We start from the raw sequence: 26,341 nt of genomic DNA, 5'->3' as shown, positions 1-26,341 counted from the left end.
AAAGAAAGAACAAACCTTCTTGAAACAGGGATTTCTATCAACCATAGCAAGAATGTCAAAATACGAATGCAGGACTGTGTGTATAGTGGGACGGCTGTTTAAGGCATGCACGAGGCTCCACATTCTGTCATAAAGAAGTTCCGTCATCCAAATAACTGCGAGGAGATCCTCTTTTTTTTCAGTATGAATAAGTGATTAGTAAGACACAAAATGCTCATGAGATAAAGAGAAAAGAGCTCTTCAGCTTCCCCCTATAAACATTACTTAGGTCGGGAGCAGCTGATTGTTCTGCAGAATTTAAGAACCGTCTGTCATCCCACTGGCTGAAAACACACCCCTCCTTGTTGTTCAGGTCAAAGCCACATTAGAGCTTTCCAGAACAGTTGCTTAAAAATACTTATATTGTGATGGTCACACTCCGTTGATATGTCCTTCTAGGAAAAGTATATTAAAAAAGCGTCTAAATGCTTTATGTACAATCTGTACAATTCTTTTCATACTCCGTTGTGAGCGCTGATACTTAGCTCACTTGTTTATATTAATGGCGTTCACTTTCCTTTCTTTCTCCAGTATCCATGTTTCCTCAGAGATGATAGCCGTGATCTGGAGATTTTGTTTCTAATTAATTTAATCAGAATGATAACACACTCACCTGGAGTACCTGGATGCTACTTTTCAGTGCCTTCACCTACTTACTTGAGGTTTCACTTCCTCTCGCCAACATTTGTTCTGCCTTTTACATTGTGAAGTCTAGTCTCCCTGCAAGAAGCAAACAGGGTTGGAGACACTCATTCTTCTCAGTTGGCGTAACTGGCATACGCCCCAAGTCTGGAATCTCGTTTTCTACTTTTCCAAACATAGTCAATAAAGTTTTACCATATAGATTGTCTTAAATTTGCTGTCTGCAACATTCTTTTATTTATTCATATTTAGTTAGTTAATGACTTTATATTAATGTTTTCCCACTAATGTAAAACACTAGTTCCTCATGCAGGTACTTAGGTAGCACTAGACAGGAAGTCTCCTGCATTAGATATTATTTTGCAACGATGCTACACTTTTGAATCAAATTGAATTAAAGTGAAATTAAAAAAAGAGACCTAGCTTACAATAAAGATTTAACTCATATTTCATGTATCTCTTTCCTTTTCATCATATTAGTGTTCCCCAAATTTTATAAACTGTGTAAATTATATATATTATTTCTCAGTATGACCAAAAAAATCACCTTTTTAAAAAGATTTTTTTCCATTAATGTATAGTTGATTTACAATATTCTGTTAGTTTCAGGTGTACAGCAAAGTGATTCAAATATATATGTATGTTCTTTTTCAGATTCTTTTCCATTGTAGGTTACTACAAGATATGGAATACAGCTCCCTGTGCTATACAGCAGGTCCTTATTATTTATCTATTTTACATATACTAGTGTGTGTCTGTTAACCCAAACTCCTAATTTATCCCTCCCCCACCTTCCCCTTTCGTAACCATGTCTATGTCTGTTTCTGTTTGTAAATAAGTTCATTTGTATCCTTTCTTAGATTCCACAAATAAGTGACATCATATCATAGTTGTCTCTCTCTGACTTACTTAGTATGATAATCTCTAGGCCCATCCGTGTTGTTGCCAATGGCAAAATGTCATTCTTTTTTATGGCTGAGTAATATTCCATTATATATATGTATCACATTATCTTTATTCATTCACCTGCCAATGGACATTTAGGTTGCTTCCACGTCTTGGTTATTATAAATAGTACTGCTATGAATGTTGGGGTGCATATATCTTTTCAAATTAGAGTTTTTTGTCTTTTCTGGATATATGCCCAGGAATGGGATTACTGGATCATATGGTAGCTCTATTTTTAGTATTTTAAGTACCCTCCATATTGTTCTCCATAGTGACTGCACCAATTTACATTCCCACTAACAGTGTAGGAGGGTTCCCTTTTCTCCACACTCTCTCCAGCATTTCTTATTTATAAGTTTTTTGATGATGACCATTCTGACTGTTGTGAGGTGGTACCTCACTGTAGTTTGGATTTGCATTTCTCTAATAATTAGTGATGTTGAGCATCTTTTCATGTGTCTGTTGGCCATCTGTATATCTTCCTTGGAGAAATGTCTATTTAGGACTTCTGCCCATTTTTTGATTGAGTTATTATTATTATTTTTTTATTGATCTGTTTGTATATTTTGGAAATTAAGCCCTTGTTGGTTGCATCGTTTGCAAATATTTTCTCCTATTCCATAGGTTGTCTTTTCATTTTGTTTATGATTTCCTTTGCTGTACAAAAGCTTATAAGTTTGATTAGATCCCATTTGTTTATTTTCACATCTGTTTCTTTTGCCTTGGGAGACTGACCTAAGAAAACAGTGCTAAAAATACCTTTTTATATGCTTAAAATCCATTTATAGATGGTTCATATTTCAAAATTTTTTTACATTGCTATGTGTACGATTTTCTAGCAAGTGTGATAATTTGAAATGAGGCAGCAAAATACAAGCAGTAGTTAACTACAGGATTAAAATAATGCTGTCTTTATTGTAGCTGCACACTTTCAGTGCTGTATGTGGGCTTACAGACAGTTAGTGATACATCCTAAATGGAATTGCTGGGCAACTCTGCAGGGTCTAGTGGAGAATGCATTTGGCAAATGTTAGAAGTCAGAAGCATCAGGAGCTGAAAATTACCTTTGATGCAGCTTCCCAGTGAGGGGCTGTCCAGTCATGGGGCCTGCACATCCTGGAGCTGTCGGTGGACAATGATGCTGGTTTGGTTTTTTTCCAGTTATCATCGCTTCAATGGAACAATAAGAAATGTCTCCCAAGTAGATTAAATGCATTTATAAAACCTCTTGTACAAATAGTTCAAGACGCGTAACTTTATTTCTTTCATTGTGTGTTTAGAGGGGGCAATTTAACTCTCAGAAAATTGGGATGTGGGGGGAAAAAACCACATGTCATAGTTCTTTACTTATCCGCTGTTGAACCAAACTTGCATTCGTGCCGGTTGGTGAAGGGAAAACATGTAAAATGGCTGATGAAAGTGAACCTTGTCTTGATTTTGAATTAGCTTCATGTTGGTGAACTCGCTGTCTTTTGTCCAGATGCTCAGATCTGTCTTTTTAATTTAATTTAAAAAATGCTACGGTTACTGTCTTAGTGGATCTCCATGATGCTTCTCACCAACACCAGCACTTGCGAAGAGAGAACAACTGCGTGTCCTCATGGACGTGAGATGAGCCTCAGGCTCGCCCGGCGTCCTTGAACCCTCCAGGCCACACCCGGGCTGCCGCCTGCCGAGCGGGTCATTCCCAAGCTCGCTGCACCGCTTCTGGTCAGCGTGTTCCTGTTGGCATCCACCATGACCAGGGTGTTCAAAACCCCCATCAGTTACCTTCTTGCTCTTGTGGGTGTCTGTCAGCTCTGGGCCCTCAAACTGGCCTCAGGGTTGGGCCTTCCACCCTTTGGCTCCTGGGGACAATCTCACCATCATGACAGAAACTTCCTTACTGACCGTCTGGCTCTTGACTCAGTTGCTTTCCTGTCCCCCTCTGGGAATGTTCGGTAACCTCTGGGTCCCCATGAGCGCCCTCCCCTTGCCCCTGTGCCAGTGCGGGGACATCGGTTACAATGTCCTCCTCCAGAGTCCAGAGTTGGGGTCAGGGCAGGAGGCCTTTGCCTTCGGCAGCCGTCTCGACAAGCCGAGGGTGTTTCCACCTCACTCCCCCACGGTCGATCCTGTGTCGAACCTGCACGGGGCTTCTTGCCTCCTTCCTCTATTTCCCCTGCTCCTCCGCTTTCTATCTGGTAGTTACCCCTCCTGCACTGTGTCCCACTTCTCTCTAAACCCAGTGTCCTGTCTTAGTTTTAGGAGGTACCTTCTCTTTTCTTTCCTGGGCCATTAAACTTCAAAGATTCGTCTTAATGGTTCAAGAAACTTGATTTATAGGGAGAATTAAAATACACAGTTTTCATATTCACAAAATCGAATCTGGGTCACACTCTGAAGCAGTGTGTTTACTGATCTGCGCTCTGCTTATCAAACAGGAGTATGAGAGCCTCGTTCTGGTCTTTGAAGTTTGCGAATGTCTGTGCCATCGGTTCAAGGTGACATCTCCTTGGCACACCCTTCCTAAGACCGTCCCTTTGTCTACCCCTTACGCACTTTCCAGGCAAGCTCCTTCCCATTTTGGACTCACACCTGTCATAGGATTATGAGAGGCAAACTGAAAATCTGGGCTCGGAAAGAACATCTGATATCAAGCTCTTACTAACGGTGAGGACTAAGGCAAGTTATTCAATGTCTCTGTGCCTCAGTTTTCTCGTCTTTAATCACGGGTGTAATAGTAGTTGTTGTGACAGTGAACTGAGGTAATATGTGTAAAATGCTCAGGCCAGGATGTGGCATGTGGCTGAAACTCTGTATATTTTCGCTGTTACAATAGAATCAAAGAATCCCAGGTTGAAAGACGCCAGCTCCAACCCTGCAGTGTTTGGGATCGCCTGTAGGCTTCCTGGTAAATATTTATGCCACTTCTTGAATGCCTCAAGTGAAAGAGGACTCAGTACCTTCGCAGGTCGTCCATTCTGTCGTTGGAGAGTTCCGAATGTTGTAACGCTCTCCTTCATCTTAAGTAAATACTCATCTCCCTGAAATACCTGATTTTTATTCCTAGCAAGACTCCTTGGGGCCATTTAGAGTATCTAAGTCCTCTCCTACCAGAGAGCCTCTTCAACATCAGGACACGGGCAGGACGCGTGTTCCTCCTTCACGTTACGTTCTGCTGTGAACTAAACAGCCCCAGATCTCTAGCTGGTCCCTCTGCAGTCTCACCGTCTGGCCGTGTGAGGTCATATACACTGTCATTACTCTAGCAAGGTCCCTTTATCCTGACAACAAATGGATTAGGATCAACTGTTTATGCTGCGTGAAATCTGAGAATAGGAAAATTCTTTTTTAACTCTTTGGAAACCATAGTCCACAGGCAAGAATGGTAATTCTCTCTTTGTCCAGTGTTGTGCAGGAATGAGATGTTTCACCTTTGAGAATTTTCCAAATAACTTGAGATTAACCCTCTAAGTGCCAACTTTTGTTTTTTGGAAAACCATTCATTTTGCAGGTGTGATATGAATACTTCCCAAATTCTAAAACCTTACAGTAGGCGCGTTGTCAGTGCAGACAGAGTTATAGGACCTTAGTCCTTACCACGTGGCAATTTAAAGATACACACGTCAAAGGCAATGCGTGCGTGGAATCATCGTAAAGTTTGGCAGCGGTGATGCATGCCAACTGGGACAACTCAGAGCATGCACGGCTCTTTAGAGGAGAGGAAGGCCATGTGGGGCAGGAGTGAACTTCATGGTCAAGGGGGAGAGAGAATGTCCCTCCAGAATGGCTCTACATTGCAGTTATATTCTGGATTTGACTCTCATCCTGTCCCGCTCCAGCTGGCTTCATCTTGCCATCTCTCATGTGGAGTAAGTCTTTTCTTTTGACTTTCCATAGTCCGTTCTCCAAACAGCAGCTAGTGACCTTACACAAAAGTGAGTCGGGCTGTAGCATTCCAGTGCTTAAAACCCTCCAGGACCGGCCACTGTGCACACAGTAAAACCCACCACCTACCTTGCTGTCTTCATCTAAGTCTCCTCCCAACAGCCCATCCTCCAGCCAGCCCTTCTCAGTTGAGGCTCTGTGAGAGAATGAGCCCTGGTTCCTGAAGCATGCACTGTGCATAATGACTCTGCTGTGCACCTAGAATGGTACACACTTGAGAGAACTGAGGACGTGTCACTCAAGTCATTTCCCACAGGGCGTGATTCTCCGGGGCGTCCGGGGTGAGAACGCCTTCTGGCCTCGAAGATGCAGAGATGCTCTCTGTGTCCCTTGACACTGACACCTGCCTCTAGGCCTCTGCATTTGCTCTTTCCTTTGCCAGGATGTCGCTGTCCCCAGACCTGCCAAGCCCTGGCTCCTTCCCATCGCCAGGACTCAGCTCAGAAGCTCAAAAAGTGGAAGAGTCACTTCCCAAAAAAGCCTTCCAGAGCCACCCTTTGTAAGGCGGCTCCATGTCCCTAGACTCCTCTGCCCCATTGCCCTGTGACTGTCTCTTGTCGTGTCCCACACTCTGAGTGTGTTTATTTCTTGTTGCCTTTACTAGATTTAAAACATCGCAGCACAAATCAGACGTGCACAAATGTACCTTTCTGCATTTCTCTTTCCCGTGCTCATGAGCCTTCATTTTGCTCTTGTAGCAGAGAGCAACACGCCTCGTTCCAGGTAACACCGTCAATCATAGCTTAACTCCGTCAGTTCTGATCCTGATGTGAATCCTCAGTCTGTCCTGTTGCCTCCTTCCTTCTTCTCTGTTCTTTCTTCCAAGCTGGCACCGGGGGTTCGCATTTTGATGACACCAGTGGAAAAGTCTCTCATCCATGCCTTTTGCTGAAGGGCTCTGCCGTGCTTGGTGTTTGAGATTCACGCGTCCACAGTGTCTGCAGTTACCTGTTGTCCCCGCTGTGACCTATGGTTACTAGAACCACAATATTTTAAGTCTTTGAATGTACAGTTTCCCTCTTCCAGTTTACTTGTCTTTGTTCTTCTCTCCCCTTTTTTTTTTTTTTCCCTCTCTTGGGAAGCCCAGGGATGCTCTGTTCTAGGCTGGTGATGGAACTGTGCCTGAGATGTATGTAGCCTTATCAGCCACGCTGGTGGGATGTCCTGGGCAGTAGCACATGGTCCTTGGATCTCTCGTATCAGTCAGGGTAGGCGAGGTTAAGTGTGGCAACACGCAGCTCCCAAAGATCAGTGGCTTAACGAAGGAACGGTTTACTTTTGCTCGTGTGACACGTCCCTCAGGGGGCAGCTGGGGCTCTGCTCCACGTCCCCCCAGGGCCCCGGCCATGCTGTAGCTGTCACCTCGCACATGGAACGTGGCGTTCTGCTCACAGTTTATTGGCCAAAGCAAATCACAGGGCCACACCTGACTTCCAGGATGAGGCAAGTACAGTCCCGCTGCAGGCCCCGGGAGAGCTCGGGGAGTGTGTGGGGAAGAGCGCTCATCACCAATGACCTCCACAGCCGTCTCGCTTAACGCCGCCCTTGGTGACTGGACGTCCACAGCGGCGGAGCGAGAGCCGGCACTGGAGCCACTGGGAGGCTTGTTAAACGGCTTGCCGAGCCCCACCCCGGAGTTTCTGATTTGGCAGGTGTGAGCTGGGTCCCCAGATCTGTCCTTCACAGGTGCAGGTGGTGCTGTTGGGGGAGGGGACCACCCCTGGAGAGCGCTGCTGCTCTGGAGGTCAGACTGTTGGCCGTTAGGCTTCTCTAAGGAGCTGCAGCCTCCCGAGACCACACGGGGTGATGGAACAAGCACCCCTGCATTCCCTCAAAGAAACCTGGGGTTTCCTCGGGAACTTCCGTCATCCCGGGGTTTCCACCACAGGCTGATGCTTCCAAGGATAAAGCGGTGGTCCCTTTTCCAAGCCCAGGCAAGAGACCTTGGTCACATCCAGTCTGTTCTGCAACACATAGTTTAAAACAAATATCGACAGTTAGTCTCTGTTCTACAAAGCGCACATGCAGAGGCTTGATTCCCTAGGCTGGTGCTCTTTAAAGAGCTTTAGCCGCATCTGACACCTCTTTCAGTCCTCTGTGTGGTCACGCTCTGATTCCAGTGTGGAAGTTTTAGGTATATTACTGCCTATTAAAAAACTATATTATATTTGAATGGAAAAACACAATTTATTACTGCAAAGTTCATATAATTTAAGTAGGTCTAGAAAGAATTTGCTTTAATAAATTAGAATGTGATGTTGTTTGAAAAGGCTTTTGTGTATTTTAAACACAAGCCCTGTAATTCGTTTGTAATGTGGGGAAAGATTTTGGCTCATCCTTTATCCAAACTTTCCAAACGCCTCATTACTGGAGTACACACGGGTCAAGTTCAGCCACAGTATAAGGCATGTTGGACGCATTTGAGTTTGGGTGTAGAGGCATAGTTTTCGTGAGGGTAGCTCTATTTCACCAGAGCAAGTTCCCACCCAAATGACTCATCATACCCTAAAATGCCAGGCTATTTCTGCAGCATTTGCTTTGGCCAGCTGATATTTTTGAATAGATGTTATCACCTCTCCGCTCCGTCCTGTCCTTGTGAACCTACCTGCCTAACCCCAGGCTGGAGGAGAGGCCCAGGGGATGAGAGGATGCCCGTAGACTCATCCTGTAGTGTTTTCTGCTCCACGATAGCATTTTCTTTGTGGGAATGTTAATCTATTCTTCACCATTGAGACACAATGTTCTTTATTTTTAGAATAGCTTTTGTTTCTCATTATAAAATAATGCGTATTCATTGCAGAAAGTTTAGAAAACAGAAGAGAAAGAAAAGTCACCTTTAATTCTACCACTGAGAAATATTGGCAATGTATTAGTTTATATTCTTTTATTCTTGTATTTTTCTTGTGCTTATAAACACATTTTTTAAAAACTTTTTAAATGGTAGCTAACATAGTTAGGTGATCTCCTTTTTTTTAAAGACCAATATATCATAAACCTTTCCCAGTCCATTAAATATTATTCTACACTATGTTCATTGCTGCATTGAATTCTATTTTAACAAACATTTGATCATAACAAAAAAAGATAATGAACTAGAACTTTCTTGTTTAAGTCACTCATTAGGAAGGCACTTTCTGGGTACTTTATGATTTGTAGCACAGGACATGTGTTAAATTAATGGTCAGATTGGAATTTTTAGATAATTTTTCTATGGCTAGTCTCTGTGATAGCCACCAAATTATTTTCGAGTAGTGACTTCCTACATAGAAAGTAGCTGTTAAAAAAAAGTAGCTGCAATACTTATATTTGGAATCAAGTTCCTAAAATTTGCAGAAAGTTTGAGGTAAGTCTGACTTTCTCAATATTTGCATTCTTAAAATCATTGCAGTTCACTGGGATAAAAACCATCTTAAAGAATCCTAGGTTACCTGGTTCACCCTAATTTGTTCACTTTAATCCCTGTATCTTAATTTGAAGCACCAGTGTACCTGAATCTGCACCGATTATGTCTTTGATTTTTTAAATATCTTTAAAGAAGGTCCTACAATTGCCTTTGCTAGTACCTGCCTGTGTTCAAAACTCCCGCTGTCCATGAATTCCTTGTCTCTCCCATACAATTTAAATCACTCCTGCTGCATTTTGGTTACATTTCCCCCTCTCCTTTTAATGTGGAGGAAGGACAGCTAGTCACTAATTCTCTCTTTCAAAAGCACCTCTCAGCTTGTTGATGAGCACAACTTGCCAGGTGGGATAGATACCAGTTGGGTTTCCATGCATTCCCACCGAGACAACTGTCAACCTGTCAGACACCTGATACCTTAGGTATCAGTATCATTCATTTACTATTTACTCTCCCCTACTGAGTGTATGGCACTCTAAACACAGTGTTGACTGTGAAAGTGATCTGCAGATTCAGTGAGACCAGTGTCATTAACGTGCTACTTAAGGCTTAATTGTAGTGTATTTGACGCCACTGAAAGTGATAAATTAGAAAACCATTTGAGAAGTGACTACTTCCTGGCTTGTGTTGGTTCAGCCAGTGAGGACTGACTGTTGTGCTGACAACCCATGGCTTCCCCAGTGCCGGCTAGTTCTGTGGTCACTTGAAGTGTTAACTGTAGTTTCCATCGTGCCGTTGTCTCTCTGTCCGTATTTTTAGATGAGATGATGTATGCCTTCACTCTATCTTTTCTGAATGGCTTTACTTTACTGGAAAGAACTGTTTTTGCTTGTAGATTTGTTTTGACCTCCAGGAAGGGAATCCTTTGTCCAAGATGCGTGCAAATGTGCAAACTCTCACAGTGCCATGAGCTACCATTATTGAAGCTAATAGAGCATAATTAACATTTCCATTGCTGGCGACTCAATAGAGTTCTTCATTTCAACCATCCAGTTATTGGGTTTAGAATGACTTTTATAAGTTTAGGAAATAACTATTTGTTCTTATTTTGCAAATTGAATTCTATTATGTTGTTTTACCCTCTCCATTTATGCTGTTAATAAATAAATTGGTAATAACTGACATCATAGTCTCTGGATCTGCCAGGCATAGTTGCATTGCAAGTGTTTCTATGGATGAGCTCCGATAATCTAACCCCCCTCCCTAAACTCTATGAAGTGACACTGTTCTTATCCCCTCTTGGTAGTCAAGGACAGTCTTTGATTAGAATAAATAACTTGTCCAAAGTTATACAACCAGGTTGTCCATTTTGTGTTCATTGTTTTAAAACAGGGATAGCCTTGAAAAAAATCTTCGAGGGAATTTAGAAAAATCAAGGCTTCGACAATATTGTTGGGAGAATAATCAAGATAGAGACCACCCTCCCCTCACTTAAAAAAAAAAAGAAAAAGATTTTCCTGGGCCGGGTAGACTGTCCCGAGCGGAAGGGGATGCGATCAGAGCAGGATCTGTATCTCCCTTCCCCCGGAGCTGCAAAGCCCAAGGGCGACGGGAGCAAAGAAATGGCCTCAGTGTTTCTAGGGCCACACACAGCCTGGAAGTAGCAGGAAGGTGCTCAGAGATCTCAGAAGTACAGGAGGTAGTTTCGAGAGCTGAGCCAGTTCGTGGCCTGAGGGGGTTGAAGAGCCTGTAGTCAGAGGCCCACGGACATCTCAGCCGGGTGGTGAGCCGAGAAACCCACAGCCCCTCCCCTGGGTCCTCACCTCATAGCTCCCCAGACCCAACTCCCCAAAGCATAAAGTCAGCTACTACCCTGGTGGGACACTAACTTAAAATAAGAAATGAGAGGAGTCACCGAGACACACAGACAGGTGCGTGGGTTTCCTGCACACCTGCTACTACAAATGGTGGCGAGCCGACTGCATGTATCTGATGCGTTTGTTTAAAGTGTTACCCCTGCGATGGAATCAATGCTTTAACAAATAAGCAATGAACAATAAATCTGCAATAAGCAAACTCACTTGGCTTTCTTCTGCAAGGAAGAATAAAGGTTTCCTGGGCCCTTTTAGGGCCCGTGGCTTGGTCTGAAATTAGACTGACAAGACAGGTGAACAGTAGAAAAGCATACATGTTTATTTAATATAAGTTAACGTGACACAGGAGCCTTCATAACGCAATGAAGACACAAACAGAGGGTTCAGTGTGGCTGTTTTTATGCTAAGTTTGCGGAGGGGTGGACAACCCGGAAGGACAGGCCGGGATGTGGGGCACTAGGTGAGGGTGGTAAACAGGAGAGACTTACGGAGGCCTGTTCACAGGGCTTCTGCTTGGCACCCCTCCCTCTTGGAGCAGGGTGCTCCTTTGCTCTGGGCGTAGGGAGGGTGCCTCTCACACGGGGGCCTTAGGCCTTGTTTCAGAAGGGTAGAGGAAGGTCAGTTCCTCAGACTCCTTCAGCTTACAGTGCTCAATACGTCCAGGTCCCATATTTGGAGGCAACATGTCACTTCTCTTCCATAATAATTGCATAATAATTTTATGATAGGCTAACTGACTTGTAAAGCTATGCTTTTATGTCAGTGTTTGCTAGCCTGGAATATTAACAGTGGGACCAGTTCAGAGACTCTTGAGTGAGGACTAACATTTGGAGACCACCCTTCAAAATCATATCACAGCCAAAGAGTTGATACATATCAGTTAAATAAAGCTCAACAGACAAGTTAAGGCTGTCAGAAGTCAGAACGGTGGTCACCCTGGGTGGGGAGAGAGTTGGTGACCAGAAGGGAGGGTGAGAGGGTGTCTAGGACACTGATCGTTATGGGCTGGATTGTGATTCTCCTCCCCAGAATGACACATTGCAGTCCTAACCCCTGTACCTTTGAACATGACCTAATTTGGAAACAGTCTTTGCAGATGTAATCAGGGTAAGGTCCACCATTGGAGTGGGCCTTCATCCAAAATGGCTGGTGTCCTTGTGAGAAGAGGAGAGGGCACGGGGGTGGGGTGGGGACGTAACCAGAGGCAAAGGTGGGAGTGATGCATCTGCAAGCCAGGGAACCCCAGGGATGGCCAGCTAGGGGAGGGCCCAGAGCACATTCTCCTCCCAGCCTCCAGAGGGAACCAGCCCCACCAGCACCGCGCTTGGTCTCTGACTCCTGGCTTCCAGGACCGTGAGAGAACAAATTTCTGGTCTTTGGAATCCCCCAGTTTGTGGCACTTTGTTTCAGCCACCCCAGGAAACTGATGTTCTGGTCATGTTGTGTTCATGGCCCGAGTGCCGGGTTTTTGGGGGTTTCCAGTTTGTGACCTTTCAGCTGTGCGCCCACGAATCGTGCACTTCTCTCGTACACAGGCCTCCAAGAAAAAGAGAAAAAAATATCATAAAGGTTATGCTTGGATGAAGGCAAGGAAAGGCTCTTTCTTGTCCTCAGTGACAGAAAGAATTTCACTGTCTGTGGCCCCTTCCTTGATGTGCTTCAGAAGAAACCATGTGGAAAAATGATATAAGTAAATGGTCAAAATAGAAGCATGCGGAGAACTGAGAGGGTTCACACCAAGGCACAGAAAGATGCCTTTTCAGAGGGTAAATAAAAGGAAACAATAGTTTGCAAATTTAAAGGAAATTTGATTTCTCTCGTAAGAGCTTATCTGCTCACGTGAGCATCAGCACTAAGTCAGCTGTAACTGAAGCCTGTTCCCGGCTAGACCCTCCCTTAATGAGGCTCTGCGCACTTCTAACAGTCCGGGTTTTGTTTCTTAATAGGTGCCCCTGGTTTGTCACGGAAGCTTCCACAAATAAGAGGAGAGGAGAGTGAAGGGAAAGGAACAGAGGCAGAGCTGCAGGGAGCCTCTCCAGGAACTGGAGACACTGGGTAACTTTTCTTAGATCTGTCACTGGTATTAGCTTCTAACCCATTACACTTGCTTACGGGGAGAGCTTTAGCCAGTGAAGCAGGATATGGCTTTTCTTGGCCTCTCCATTTCCAGTTCCAGCAAAATGAATGAAACGCAAAAAGTTCACAGGGGAAACGGCTGGGGAGGCAGTGTCAGGAGCTGGTGTCGGAAAGAGCTTTTAACTTGTCTTAACATGACTGTCCTTTTCCATTTCAACTTTTATCTGCCCATTAACTCCTTAAAGTTTGCTCATCCATCCATCAAAAATAAAATAAAAAAAAAAAAGCCGAATGATGTGTGAAAAGATCTTCTAGGTGTTGCTGGGTCTAGAATGTCGTCTCCTAAATTTGTCTAAACACAATTTGCCTCTCATCCGGTTATATGAGCTACTTGTCATAAACAGTTAATTGTCAATTGAGATTTTTAAAAGCACTTATCTTGGAAATGCCTTTAGAAATATTTCAAATCATTTCTGTTCCTGACAAAAGGAAGAGATAACTATGCCAAAATGTTACAGGGTCAGTTTTTACAAATGATGAAGCCTGTTTAAGATTAGTTTTTAGTGATTGTACAGAATAAAGATGTCACAAATTATGCAGTGCCACTCACCCAATTTCACAGAGCGTTTCTATGGAAAAAAATCATGTTAATTATTCTGTTTATGACCTAAGAACAAAATATTTAATAAAGGATCCAGAGCTTTGCTTACACAGTGATGCAGGCTTACTGGTCATAGGGATATGTCTGTTTACTAAGTTTGTATGTCGGGACCTTTCTCAGGTCTTTACAGACTTAATTCTGTTAATTTCCAAAAAGAAACTGAATTCTTCAGAGGGAAATGGGCATACTAATTAGACAGATTTTCTCCAGTTTGGCTAATAGGATCAAAGTGAAAAAAATGTTAATACGAAGGCATTCAAATAGAGCCAGCACTCAACCCGGATCAAAGGTATGATTTATTCATTCATTCAGATAAGTCAGTGAGGATATTAATATGAGATGTAAGTGATTAGGTCCCCAAACCAAAATCTTTAAAGTCTGGTAAGAGACGGGAACATAAGTTTAAGGCAATTTAAATACACTTCAAGACAGAACATGAAACCATAATCTATAATATTTAATTGGGGGGGTGGGGGCATATAAGTAAAATCTGTACCTGAGACAGACGCGCCTGCTCCGTCATCACGTGGAGACTGCGACACCCTCCATGTCTGCCCACCCCAGCCCTTCCCTCCACCTGTCTGAGCTCAGGGTTGCCTGGCATGTAACCGTAAGACTGGACTCCAAGATAATCTCTTTACACCTTTTATCTACTTTTATGACTCTATTATGACTATATTTTGGAGACCGAGAACATACTCTAGTCCTGAAATTGGAGCACTGCTTGCTCGCGTTATTTTGAAGGCAGCATGATTTTTTAGAACAATGCTCATTTTTTTTACATAGATCCTCCATTTTCAATATTAGTAAACTGACAGGTCAGGGCAATAACAACATATTCCAGGACTGGCAGGAAGTGGACAAGAGTCTGAAGCTAAATGTGACTTTAGACACAAGCAGTCTGTTCATTTCATTCAGCTCAGCAAACATAGTTCTCTGTGCCAAGTGCTGGGACCACAGGGACAAAAAGCCCAGTTACGTGACCTGTCACTGAAATCTGGTATCTTCTGCACGATTTGACACCCCCACGTTTGTTTATAATTGCTGCACGTGTCCAGCTCAGTGACTTCCCTGCAGGGTCCCTCACAGCAGAGCCGGTGGCATTGCTGGCCTGAATGAGTGGGTATAGGAATGAGGCCTGGCCCTGCTAGCTGCAGAGGAGACAAGTACTCACACACCTGCGACAGAGCTGAACTAAGTACACTCACGGACGTAAAACTGTATGTTGTTGGGGTCCAGGGACGGATTAACCAAGTCCGACTCCAGGAGAGGGTTGGATGTGGAGAGGAAGGGTCTTCAGTTTAAGGAAAAAAAAAAAACCCTTTTGTGTATAAAATTACAGTAAATAGATACCTTCTCACCTAAGTAATTACTTCAAAAATGCTTGAAACCCTCATCCCACTCCCCACGTGCTCACTGCAGCCCTGTCAGGTAAGCAAGGAACTTTGCACTCATGGTGAGGCAACGGCAGGAAACTGAACACCGCGTTCCTGAGTCTACAGTCTAACTCAGCACTTGCCCCCAGGGGTCCTGCTGCTGCTTTGCCGTGGCAGCGGCTTTCGCTAGGAACAGGTGTGGCCTTCCCTGTACAGAAGCCCCGTCTCTGGGTTGTGTGCAGGAGCTTGGTCCACAGGGGCTCCTGAAGGGTTTTCCTTTCGCTGCCAACCTGCCCGTGCTTATCTGTTGAGCTCACCTGGAGAGCACGCAGAGCCTGGGTTTGGGAGGAAAAACAGAGGGGGGGTGCCAGGGTCCAATAGGAGCTTGAGACCCAAGGCCGGAGGGTGGTCTGGGCGGAGGAGGACATTCCTGGAAGGGGAAGGCAGCGCAAGTCTCCCCTCGTTTACATACAGCGTTGTCTGCAGTTCAGCCGTATTGGAATGTGAAGAGCCTGAGCCACAGCCACTCTGCTTGACTCCAAGCCCAGCACAGAGTTTTATTTTTATTTTGATTTTTTGTACTTAAGTTGTTCAAAGACTCCATTTCCCCTTAATCTGCTAATTCCTGGAAAATTGGTCATCTCATGATAGCTGATGACACTGTCTACACTGGACAAGATCCTTTTGGAAGAAAAAAAAGTTTGAAGCATTGTTTTGTGTTTTCTCTTTGCTCTGTGTTTTCCCTTCAGCAGGACTCCAGCAGGTGGTCGTGGCTTAGGGAGATTTTGCCAGAGGGATTCCTGCCCGACTGGGAAGTAGAAGCTGCTTCCCGGGGAGGATGGTTCTTTGCAGAAGAGGAAGCACGCATGGGAGACTGCGCCCGCCTTGCTGGGGGCGCAGGCCGGGAGCCCAGCTAGGGAAGGCCTGGGTTCAGGATTTAGTGGGGAAAGAGGTCTTGTGTCCCTCGTCCAGTAAGAACCTGAGCCCTGAAGGAAACTGTGAGGGGGCAGCAGAGCCTCTGAGCCTGCCAGGACCACATGGGAAGCAGGGTGGCTGCTTCTGGGAGGGTCCCCACAGGCTTTGAGGACAAGGGGTGATGCATAGCAACCGAGACTGCATTTCCCATCATAACACTGGAACTAGGCAGCGGGGAGGGCCTGGGCGCCAGTTTACAGGAAACAAAATAATACTCCTGCCCACTTCATTCAGTGGTAAAAGGCATTCCTTCTACAGTAATTATATTTGCTATTTTATGTAAGACACACTGAGTCCAGTTGATCAGTTTTTCAGTTTACCAGTTTATCAAAATGAACATGCTTATGAACTGATTTGAACTGAAACCCTGTTACTACGGGAAGTAGAAGAGCAGACGTAGGCACCCATACTGTCTATTTCTCCCTTCACGATTTAATCTGTTTTCTATTTAACAATGTGAATTAATATTTCACAACAGAACAAGGGAAAGGAACAAAAACATTTTCTAGTGCAGAACGTCATAGTTTTAAAATGTGAGAATCTTTTGAAAATCCTCTTGTAATCTATTTTGTGTTTTGGTGATAGAACCTTTTAGACAAGAACACGATACATAGAAGGGTTTCTTTAAGTATCTTGGTTGAATGGCTGATCTCGTTAATGAAGGGCGCCTTCCAGACACTCTGCAGCTTAGCTGGTTGGAGTGCACAGTGGCACGGATTTTGCAGAGTGATTTGGCAACATTTACAAACATCTTGAAATTATTCGTCACTTTTGACTCAGAAGCCCCATTTCTAGGTATTTATGTGAAGGAAATAATTACAGGCATATGCAACAATTCATAGAAAGAATGTTTGGCTGAGTGAGGTTTTCAAAAATAACATTAAAAGATTATAAAGAATGTTAATGTCCCAAAATAATGCACTGGCCAGAGATAAATGGTCCTTCATGTAATGAAATGTGATGCAGCAGCTATATGTTATAAATGTATTAATTATGTGTTCTTTGTATTTTTCTGTATCTTTGTAAGATGAATTCAGGTATTCAAACTTACAAAGTATCCTTCACTACTAGATCCGTCTCAGTTGCTGTATGTGATTCTGATTTTCTTTTTACTTGTATCTTCCTAATTTTCTACAATGACCAATCATTACTCTTAAATTAAGAAAAAAAGACTCAATAAAATTAGCTAAGACTATACATTTAAAAGGAAAAGGATGTGAATATAGATCATTTCCTGTTCCATAAAAATAAAAAATATTTTAAAAGAATTATGATTATCATGTATCAAGCAAAGTTGTTTGCCTTGCTTAAGGTTTAGTCACGGACCTGGATCTCAATAGTTTTTTTTTTTAAGTTTTAAATAGACTTAATGTTTTAGAAAAGTTTTTGATGTATGAAAAAATTAAGATAGTTTAGAGAGTCCCTGTGTGGCCCTGCTGCCTTCCCCTGTTATTAACACCTTACATGGGTTATAATTATGACTCAAGATTGATTCCTTGTTTTGTTGGAAGCCCATAGTTTATTTCGAGTTCCTTACTTTTCCCCCAGTGTCCCTGCTCTGCACTGGAATCCCATCCAGGGCACGTTGCATTTAGCCGGTTAGCCGGCAGGGCTTCTTGGTCTCCCGCTGTGACAGTAGCTCAGACTTTCCTTGTTTTGATGTCCCTGGCAGCTTTAAGGGGGCTGGTTAGGAACTTGCTAGGCTCCCCGCCATTGGAATCTGTCTGATGTTTTCTCATGATTAGACTGGAGTTTCAATAATATATTTAAAAAAATGTTTTCCTCCAGCTTCCCCTTCCAAAAAATAATTCATACCTTTAAGCATCACAAACGCCCCAAGTCTAAACCCTGGGCGATGTTTTGTGTCTTCTCATTCACTGACAGATATGCAAAATGACACTAAATACCCAGGTTGCTGGCCTCTCCGTTAGTAACCTGACCCCTAGATGCAAATAAACATCCCATTTAGTGGAAGTCACATCAATGGAGGTGCCTGCTCTCTGGCCTCCGGGTTAGAGGACACCCCTGTCAGCTCCCCTCCCAGATCCTCTCTGGCCTGAATTTTTAACGAGTCTGTGAAACTGGTGGGAAGTGCACTGTTGTTGTTTCCTGTTTCCTCTTCAGTTGGCCTCCCAGCTCTCTGATTCGACAGCAGTTTCAGGCTTGTATGTGATGCAAACACTTGGAGACAAACACCTAATTATTTTTCTTCCTCCTAATATTGTGACTTGTGAAGGAAGGTACACCTTTTTAAATGGGGAATATTTCTTCCTCGCATGATGAGGAAGGAAAGTCTTCATAAAAGTTGTCCAAACCCCATGACTGGCGCGAGGGAGAGCTCCACTTGGGTCTGCATGCTCCCCCTTTATCAGATGAACGTGAAACCCCTTTTCTGCCCCACAGGTGTCTTATGTCCTTGGGAAGACTGCTGATCTCTTAACAGAGATCCGGGACAACTGTTTAGTTAGAAGAACAAAAAATGAAGTTTTGCTGTTGAAAATGACTTCGATGCCTTCTTCTAGCATCTCTGAAGGGCAGGGTGAGCTCTGAGATGCGCTCGAATCTCAGCCGCAGACCAGGGGGAGAAGTCCTGGGATGCAGAGACAGTTAATAGAACTGACGTCTACAGGAGGGTGTCTATAATAGAATTTATATTAGAAAGGAAATGGGACTAAGCCAGCCCTAATTCAAAGGATGGTTTAGGGGAACTGAACCTGCACCCTGGGGTACGAGATGTGATCCAGGCGGTGCAGGAGGCATGGTAGGAATTCCATGGGGTATTGGGCCAAAGCCAGGCAGTCAGACGTTTGGGGAGAAATTCTAAAATCAGCATAACGACTTGCGAGCACATCAGAACACTGAGGTGATAATCCAGACACTGGGGGAAAAAAGCAGTCAGTGCAGGATTGGTTATAAACTGGCAGTGTGGTGAGCCTGCAGGACTCAGAGTCCTACAGAGCAGCAAAGTGTGTTCCAGATGGCTGGCTTTTTGTATTTACTTCAAATATTTTTCCTGGTTTGTTGTTTTCATAATATTTTGACTCACAAACATAGTAATTTTGAATTAATATCATCTAACAATCTTCTTTCATTTTTTTCCTGAGCTTAGGCATTTGGAAAGTTCTGCTTGACCAACAAATCAGATAATTATTTACTTACAGTTTGTATTTGCTATTTTTTACATTTAATTATTTAAGACAGCTAAAATTCAATTTTAATGCATAGTGCAAGGAGAGAATCTAGATATATTCCCCATCCTTAAGTAGTTAACCAAGTTCCCCAGCGTCCACCACTGAAGAAAGACTTTAATTTCAGGAAAGGAAGTACCCAGCCTCACTTAACTTTGCCTCACAAATGCCTACACCTCATGTGGGGTCTGCTGTGTAGCAGTTGCTCACTTAAACATCAGTTGAGTGAATGAACACTTCTGAACCTATCCCTGTCGCCAGCACCCGAGGATCCCCTCCCCTCCTCAAGCTGTTTGGTCACATCTCACAGGTAGTGCGTTTGCTTTAGTAAAGATTTCTTCTGGAGGTGGACTTACAGGCTAACGGTGTGTAATGGCTCTGATTAATTAGGAAAGAAGAGCTAACGTTCTGAACAGTGATCTGACCCTGGAATTAATACTGACCATCAGGGTCTCATGCAGGCTGCTTCCCAGGGGCAAGCGCTTGTCCAGCAAAGCTGCCGGAGCGCCTGTAAATCCCGGTGTCTGCCCTCCGATGCCGCTCCTGCGATCGCATCCCTGGCCAGCCTGCCTTGATGGCTGAGCCGAGAGGGATGTTTCTACCACTCACTCTAACCACACTTGTCGGTCACCTCTGGTTGATCTCTGTTCCGGAGATAACACATTTTTATATTTTATGTTTTAGAGCATCTTTGCATAGTGCGTAAGAGTAAGATAACTTCCCATTCAGCACCTGTGATGTGGATTCCCTAAACCTGTTTCTTCCTCTGCAAAATGAGGGCAATGATAACTGACGTTTACTTATCATCTGCTCTGTGGCTGGCAGTCTCCCAAGTGCCTTATATTTAGTAATTATTTTATGCTCATAAAAAACTCTATGAGGTAAGCACTATTTTTATCCTCTTTTTACAGATGAGGAACTGGAGGTATAAAGAGGTAACTGACTTGCCCGAGACTAAACAGCTAATAGTGACAGAGCCAGGACTAAAACCTAGGAACTTCTGGCCCCAAAGTCTGGAATCTTAACCACAGTTCTGCACCGTCTCTGAAACATGACAAATGGCACCCACTTCAGAGCGCTGACATTAAGATCAAGTGGGATACTGTTTGCAAAACACACAGTGAACATGGGATAAATGTTAGCTCTGTGTTGGGAACAGAGCTTCCTTGCTCCCTGATCGTCCTTTCTGTGAGAGTGCAGGTGCTCAGTCACCTCCCACACGGTGGTGACAGGAAAGACAGACGTGCAGGAGGCTGGGGCCACATCACAAGGTCCTCGGGCAGATTGGAGGTTTAGGAAAGGCTTCCGAGGGTGCAGGGGGGACATGATTTGTATCTGTCATGGGGAAAACACCATAATAAGACTCTGTTTCCTCTTTTCCCACCCAAATCTCAGGGGTGATTTTCCCTCAACCACCTCTGTCTATGTTACTTCCTCTTTTTCCACCTCCTTCTAACGCCTCCCTGCCTGTCACCTTCTTCAGAGTCCCCTGGAGGGGACGAGACATACCCAGACACACAGTCATTCTGTCCGTCTGGTCCACGGACATTGGTGGATGAGGAGGCACCTGAGAGAGTTTAGTTGAGTTACACCGTGTGATACAGAGTGAGGGAAAGACGACTGAAGGAGATAAGGAGGAAATGTTTTGAAGAACATGCAGACTTTTCACATTTTAAAAGATGATCATATTTAATTAGTTATCTCTATGATTTTCCAAAAGTAACCCCACACGGACGTTGTTCCTAAAGTCATAAGAATCCCAGGTGAGTGTGAGTGCTCGCACGCCTGAAGTGATAGCCTTTGACTCGCTCATAATGCTTGTTGACTCTGACAACCCTTATGGACTCTTTAGTACAACTGCCAGCTTATAAAAACTTACCCTTTACCAGAAAGGTGTTTTTTTCTTGTCTTTTTTTTTCTTCTATTTTCTCTTAAATAATTGCAGTGATATGGGGCCTACCATGCCTGACAGCAGCCAGTCTGAATGTTCTGCAGCTATAATTTCAGCTGTCTTGACTTACATTGACCTAAAATCTACCTGTAATTATAATTTCCAAATATAAGTCTTTGTGCTGTCCTCCAGAGGGGAAAAAAAAAATACTTTCTGTCTGTAAATTTCATGGTAAATTTCTCTTTGTTCTTTGGATAAACTAATATTAGTCATTGAGGACCTTATTTATATTCCAGTAGGCCGGTTTTGCTAAGTCTGATAACTAAGCCTGCATTTTATATTTCAATTTATTTTAAGCATGTTGTTACCTAGAAGCTTTGGAGTAATCTTGAGAAAGTTGAGCATATGACATTACAGATTATTTTGACAAGCAAAGTTACACAATAACATTGTTTTGCTGTTGCTTTATAACTTACGTTCATTTCAACTTAACCAATATAAAGATGATACCCTAGAAAAAGAAAGCAGCTTAAATAATAAGATCCAATATGACTTCACTAATGGAATTCAAAAGGAATCTTTTATAAACAAATTTAATTTTTTAGTATTCTTATAAATAGGTAAAAAATTACATATCCTTTTAAGATAAAGATGTCTTACTTGCTTTCAAACGTATTCAGTAATAGAAGTAACAGTAATAAATACATTTTCAAATGGCACTGACACTTTGTCATGATTTTTATATTACCTCTGTAGGTTAAGATATACTTTAAAAATTGCATGTAAATTCAATAATCTGTAAGACGATATGTTTCCATGTTATATTTAAATATATTATACATACAAATTCTCCATATTTCCATAAAATGTTTCCATATTAGCATTTCAACTTAGGAAATGGAGATAGATAAAAATGGCCGTTAATATAAAACCTTTCCCTTAGAAATATGAACGGTAAGGTGAAAACCCTTCGTTGGGTTTAGGACAATTCTGATCAGACCTTCTGGCGGTAACAGGCCCCCTTGGATATCTGCCCAAGGGCTTGAATACCTACCTATCCAAACAGCTGTGATGTTACTTTTGTTTGGTCTTAATTACTTTGTTTTTAGATTTTTCCATTCCTTCAAATGTGATGCATGGTGTAATTGCTAACAGTTTATAAGATGTAGTCCCAGATCTAATTCATGGGGCCTTTCATATAAGTGCTTAATAATAAGTTTGAAGAGATGCTATTGAATTCAAAGCACATGGCTGATTCTCAGAAACATTAATTTGATTTTAATATAACTTTCCCCCCTCAAGTTATGGTTGGTTTCTTACCTTGGGAAAATCGTAAGTGAATTTAACTCACTCATATTTTTAAAACTCTTGCATTCAGCTTTGTGAGGCCGAGGTTTTGCAGATATATGCAAAGCAGAGGCACACTCTTAACTATCACCCTTTTGGACATAATCTCATTTATCTGACTTTATATGTCAGATATAGTAATGCAGAATATGCAATTTTAAAACAAATGTTTAAAAACACTTTATTTAAGTGATCATTAATCATATGTGTAAATTTTATCTTTTAACCTTTAGAACATTAAAATGACATAGTATTTCTTCTCTGTTTCACAAAATAATATTATTGTGCACCTGTTAAATATACAGTTTGGCTTTCAGGGACTTTTTGGTCTTGGGTCAAATTCTGTGTCCTCTTAAGTATCTGTATTGTTATAGTTCTTTTATTTGGTTGCTTGAGAAGAAAATGAAGACCTTCGACATCATTTGTTCTGAGAACCAGTACCCAAGTGTGTTTAACAAGAAAAATCAAGGACGTAACTTCTGCCCTGCTGGTTTGAAAATCCAAAATCTTCTTTGTAAATAGTCATTCATGGCGCACAACTGGATCAAAAAGTAACAAGTCTTGTCTAAGTCTTTAGCCTAAACCCCCCCAGCCTCTCCCAGGTTAACTCTGTTGTGCCAGTAGTAACCTCTCGGAACCCCAGTATTGTTTCTCTGCATTTATCCCCATGTCTCCTACTGTCTTCGCTTTTCATCAGGGTGAATAAACAGTGGAGGGTTTAAGCCTTGATAAGCTTCTCCAGCTTGAGTATCAGAGTATCTATTTGAGCTTCGTATTTGACACTTGTTTCCCATTTCAATGTAAACATTCATTTTGAATCCAATAACCTTGCCAATAGCAATCATTAACGTGAAGTGCTGAGCAGGCCGTGTGAGCAAACACCAGCGAAGTCTCATCAGTCGTACAGAACCTAAAGCCAGAGATGACAGTTCTGCAACTGAATTAATGGTCCTTTGACCCATTTTGTTGTAAACAAATTGGAAAGAGTATTAGCATTTGAGAACCATATCCGCTTTAATGTGATGAATTTAGAAAAGGACGGTATGTCCCTGGGGCCTGTCGACAGACACTTACTCATAATACACTTGATTCTTTCATTTTATACCAAATCTTTTAAACAGATTGGAGTATTACATGCGTTTAACATAAATTTGTTGGCAGGGCCCTGGACTGAAAAAGACAAAGTAAACAGAACATCATGCTGGCTGTGGGTAGAAATAATTTCATTCTAATCTCCAGTCACTGTTTCAGTTAAGACAGCTATTCCTGACCTTGTCCCAAAGGAAATCTGACATTGATTAGAAAGGCCATGAGCACAGGTCTCTGAACGAAATCCCGAGGAAGGACGAGAGTGATGTTATTTTTCTGAGAAGGAGCATGACAAGGAATCAATACCGTGAGCGTTCCGTGATAATCCTGATTTGATTTACTAACTGGCCCGCCCGCCAGTCAGTGACTGGTTAAGATCCAGGGAGCCTCGCTCTTTTATTTCCACATGAATTTGATCTTGACGTAAGTTTAGAACCTCCTGAAGGTCAGTCACCCTGTCGTGATGGTGACAAAGCGGGGCTCTTGCAATCGTGGACTATCTGCAGTTTCCACTGTTTAGCAGCCTTTTCTACTTCCTTCTTCCAGTAACAGAGCGGAGGCCCCAGGGCTTTTACTTCATCTCTGAAAATGATTCCCAAATGCAAATCTACAGTTAGGTGCGGAAGGTAAGGACTCGAGTCTTTCCAGGAAAGGAAGACAGTTTTTACTACGATTTGCGTTACCAGGCGACCCAGAAGGAAAGCGACACTCCTGTGTTCTCCCTAGTATGCAAAGTGAATCTGGCTGTGTGCGAATTTTGACTACTTTCGTCAGAAAAAACACTCAGGCTTGGGGGCTGGGGCTAGAACCAGCTCCATAGTTTGCAGACCTCAGTATCTTTTGTTCAAAAACTATTAAAGATTTCAAGGATGACAGCAGCAGAGCATCAGACTGAGCACAGGGCTGTTCTTGGCTCGTGACGCCAGTCCTGACTGGGGCGACGTCCTACTGCTATTCAGTGGCATTTGCTTAGGGGACAGAGGAATGCCTGAGTCCGCCCTCAGAGCCCAGCCACCCCTGCTTAGGAGGCTCCCAAGGGAATTATGAGCGTGAGTGACAACGGGAGAAAAATTAAACTCAACATCCCGTCTTACTGTTTGTTGGGCTTTCCCACAAAATCTGCAGAGCTCTTTGGTAAACAGGGCTGGAGAAGGCTGCCTAATTTAAAGCCACAATCTCCTCTTCGCTCCACTAGGCCCAAACTCAATGTTAGAATCTCACCATTTCCACCCCCCCCCCCCAGGCTGACTTACTCTGAGTGTAGGAGATGAAAGAACCCAAACACAAACAGCAGAACACAAGGATGCAGAGAGAAAGCAAGCTGGCCTTGGGCCTGGGCGGGAACCTCAGCTCAGTGAACCATTTTGGCCAAAAAGAAGCAATAAGACCCCACATTGATGAGCAGAGTGTCTGCACAGGGCTGAGTGGGGAAGGAGGCAGGAGAGGATGGGGTGGAGTATCGGCCCACCCTCCCCTGAATGCAGTAAGGCAAAAGTGGAGAAAAAATAAGTAATTAAGCATTTTTCCAATTAAAGGCTATTAAATTCTCAACTCTGTGAAAATCAGAGATGTTCTCTGAAGAAAAGATAAAAAATTAAATAATTAAAGCAAACACCAGTGATGATTAAAGAAAAACCAGATTGTCTCCCATTGCCTCACAAGTCAAATATAAGTGATGCTCCCATTTTGGGGTATATCTCTTCTTACCTTTGTGTCATGGATTTATGATAATACATGTAAGTTAGTGAAAACTGGTATTATGCTCTATGTAGCCTGCCCCTTGTGCTTGGTAATATAGCATGAGTGTCTTTACGCCAATAGATATTTCTCGACATCTTTATTTTAAATGACTACCCAGTGTTCTTTCATAGGTGTTTCCTTAAATCCTTTCTCTGAATATTTGTGCTGCTTAGTAAATGACTGTGCATGAATGTCCTTGTATGTTTAACTTTCCAATATTTCTGGTTATTTCCATAAATTTGATTCTGAAAAATAGAATTACTGCATCAGATGGTACACATATTTTAAAGACTTTCCTATATTAGTGACAGTGTGGAAATCTGCAGCTCCACGGGAGGGTTCAAGAGGGATGCTTTGGCCAGTGCTGGGGCATGGTTGCTCTTTTTCCATTTTTGCCGGTCTGTTAGTGAAAAATGTTATCTTTTCTTTTTAATTGTATTTTTAAATGTTCTTGGTGAGGTGGTTCCCCTTTTGCAATTCTTAAATAGACAAAAATCACAAAATATAAATTCTCTTTTAATATTTAAAATGAACTTTATTATCATGATGCCTACATTTCGAAGAAAAAGGTAGCTCACTGAGGTTTTGAAATAACAAAATGTTTTTATTTTAAGAAGTTTGGTTGTTTATGTCAACTTAAAGGTTTTTTTTTTTTTTTTAGAATACATCAGGGCTTTGATTACAAAAATGTATATTTTAGAAACTGTAGAAGATAGAAGTATGGTAGTAGGCTGAACTGAAATTGGGGATTTATTTTGGCATGAAAGTGTTACATGAAATTCTGGAGGGTAAACCAAGCACAATCAATGTCAATAATATACACTGAACACACATTTAAATAAAATAGGTTAGGAAATACATTAATAAGTTAGTCAAATTAGTCACTCCCGAATATTTACAAGCATTCAATTACACCTAAAGATAATGAACTAATGTGAATATATATTCTAGAAGTAAATATGTTTAATGTAGATTTACCTGTCAGATTATCATTTAAATTCAAGAAAAGAGCGATTTAGTAGCCATGCAGTGGAACTGTCTGTCAACTCTTCTCATTAGTTTTATCCCTTTCGTGACCCTGAAAAAGGAATTCTTTCTCTTTCCTCTTGAAAAAAATATTATTTTTTTTCAATTACTCTTTCAGTTTTCAGAATCTTTTGAAAGATTGATGCATGTGAGAGACTGATGCACATGGCAAGTGAAGAGCCTTCCTTTTTAGGATGTG

The 26,341-nt window shown here is 42.5% G+C and overlaps 1 long non-coding RNA gene across 3 annotated transcripts in view; it reads left to right on the top strand.

The window, feature by feature from the left end:
* LOC116157130 (uncharacterized) overlaps positions 1 to 26,341 on the top strand; it is a 175,787-nt gene that overhangs the window by 149,138 nt on the left and 308 nt on the right. The window contains exon 4 of one of the 3 annotated variants that reach the window (XR_010383568.1): positions 12,720 to 12,828. The exons of the other annotated variants lie outside the window; for them this stretch is intronic. This is a non-coding gene — a long non-coding RNA (uncharacterized LOC116157130). The remainder of the gene's footprint in view (positions 1 to 12,719; positions 12,829 to 26,341) is intronic. 3 annotated transcript variants of the gene reach the window in all.

The sequence above is a fragment of the Camelus dromedarius genome, chromosome 13 (assembly GCF_036321535.1).
Source record: "Camelus dromedarius isolate mCamDro1 chromosome 13, mCamDro1.pat, whole genome shotgun sequence".
NCBI classification, from domain to species: Eukaryota; Metazoa; Chordata; class Mammalia; order Artiodactyla; family Camelidae; genus Camelus; species Camelus dromedarius.
Note: the sequence above shows the minus strand (reverse complement) of the source record. Positions and strands in the feature narration are given on the sequence as shown.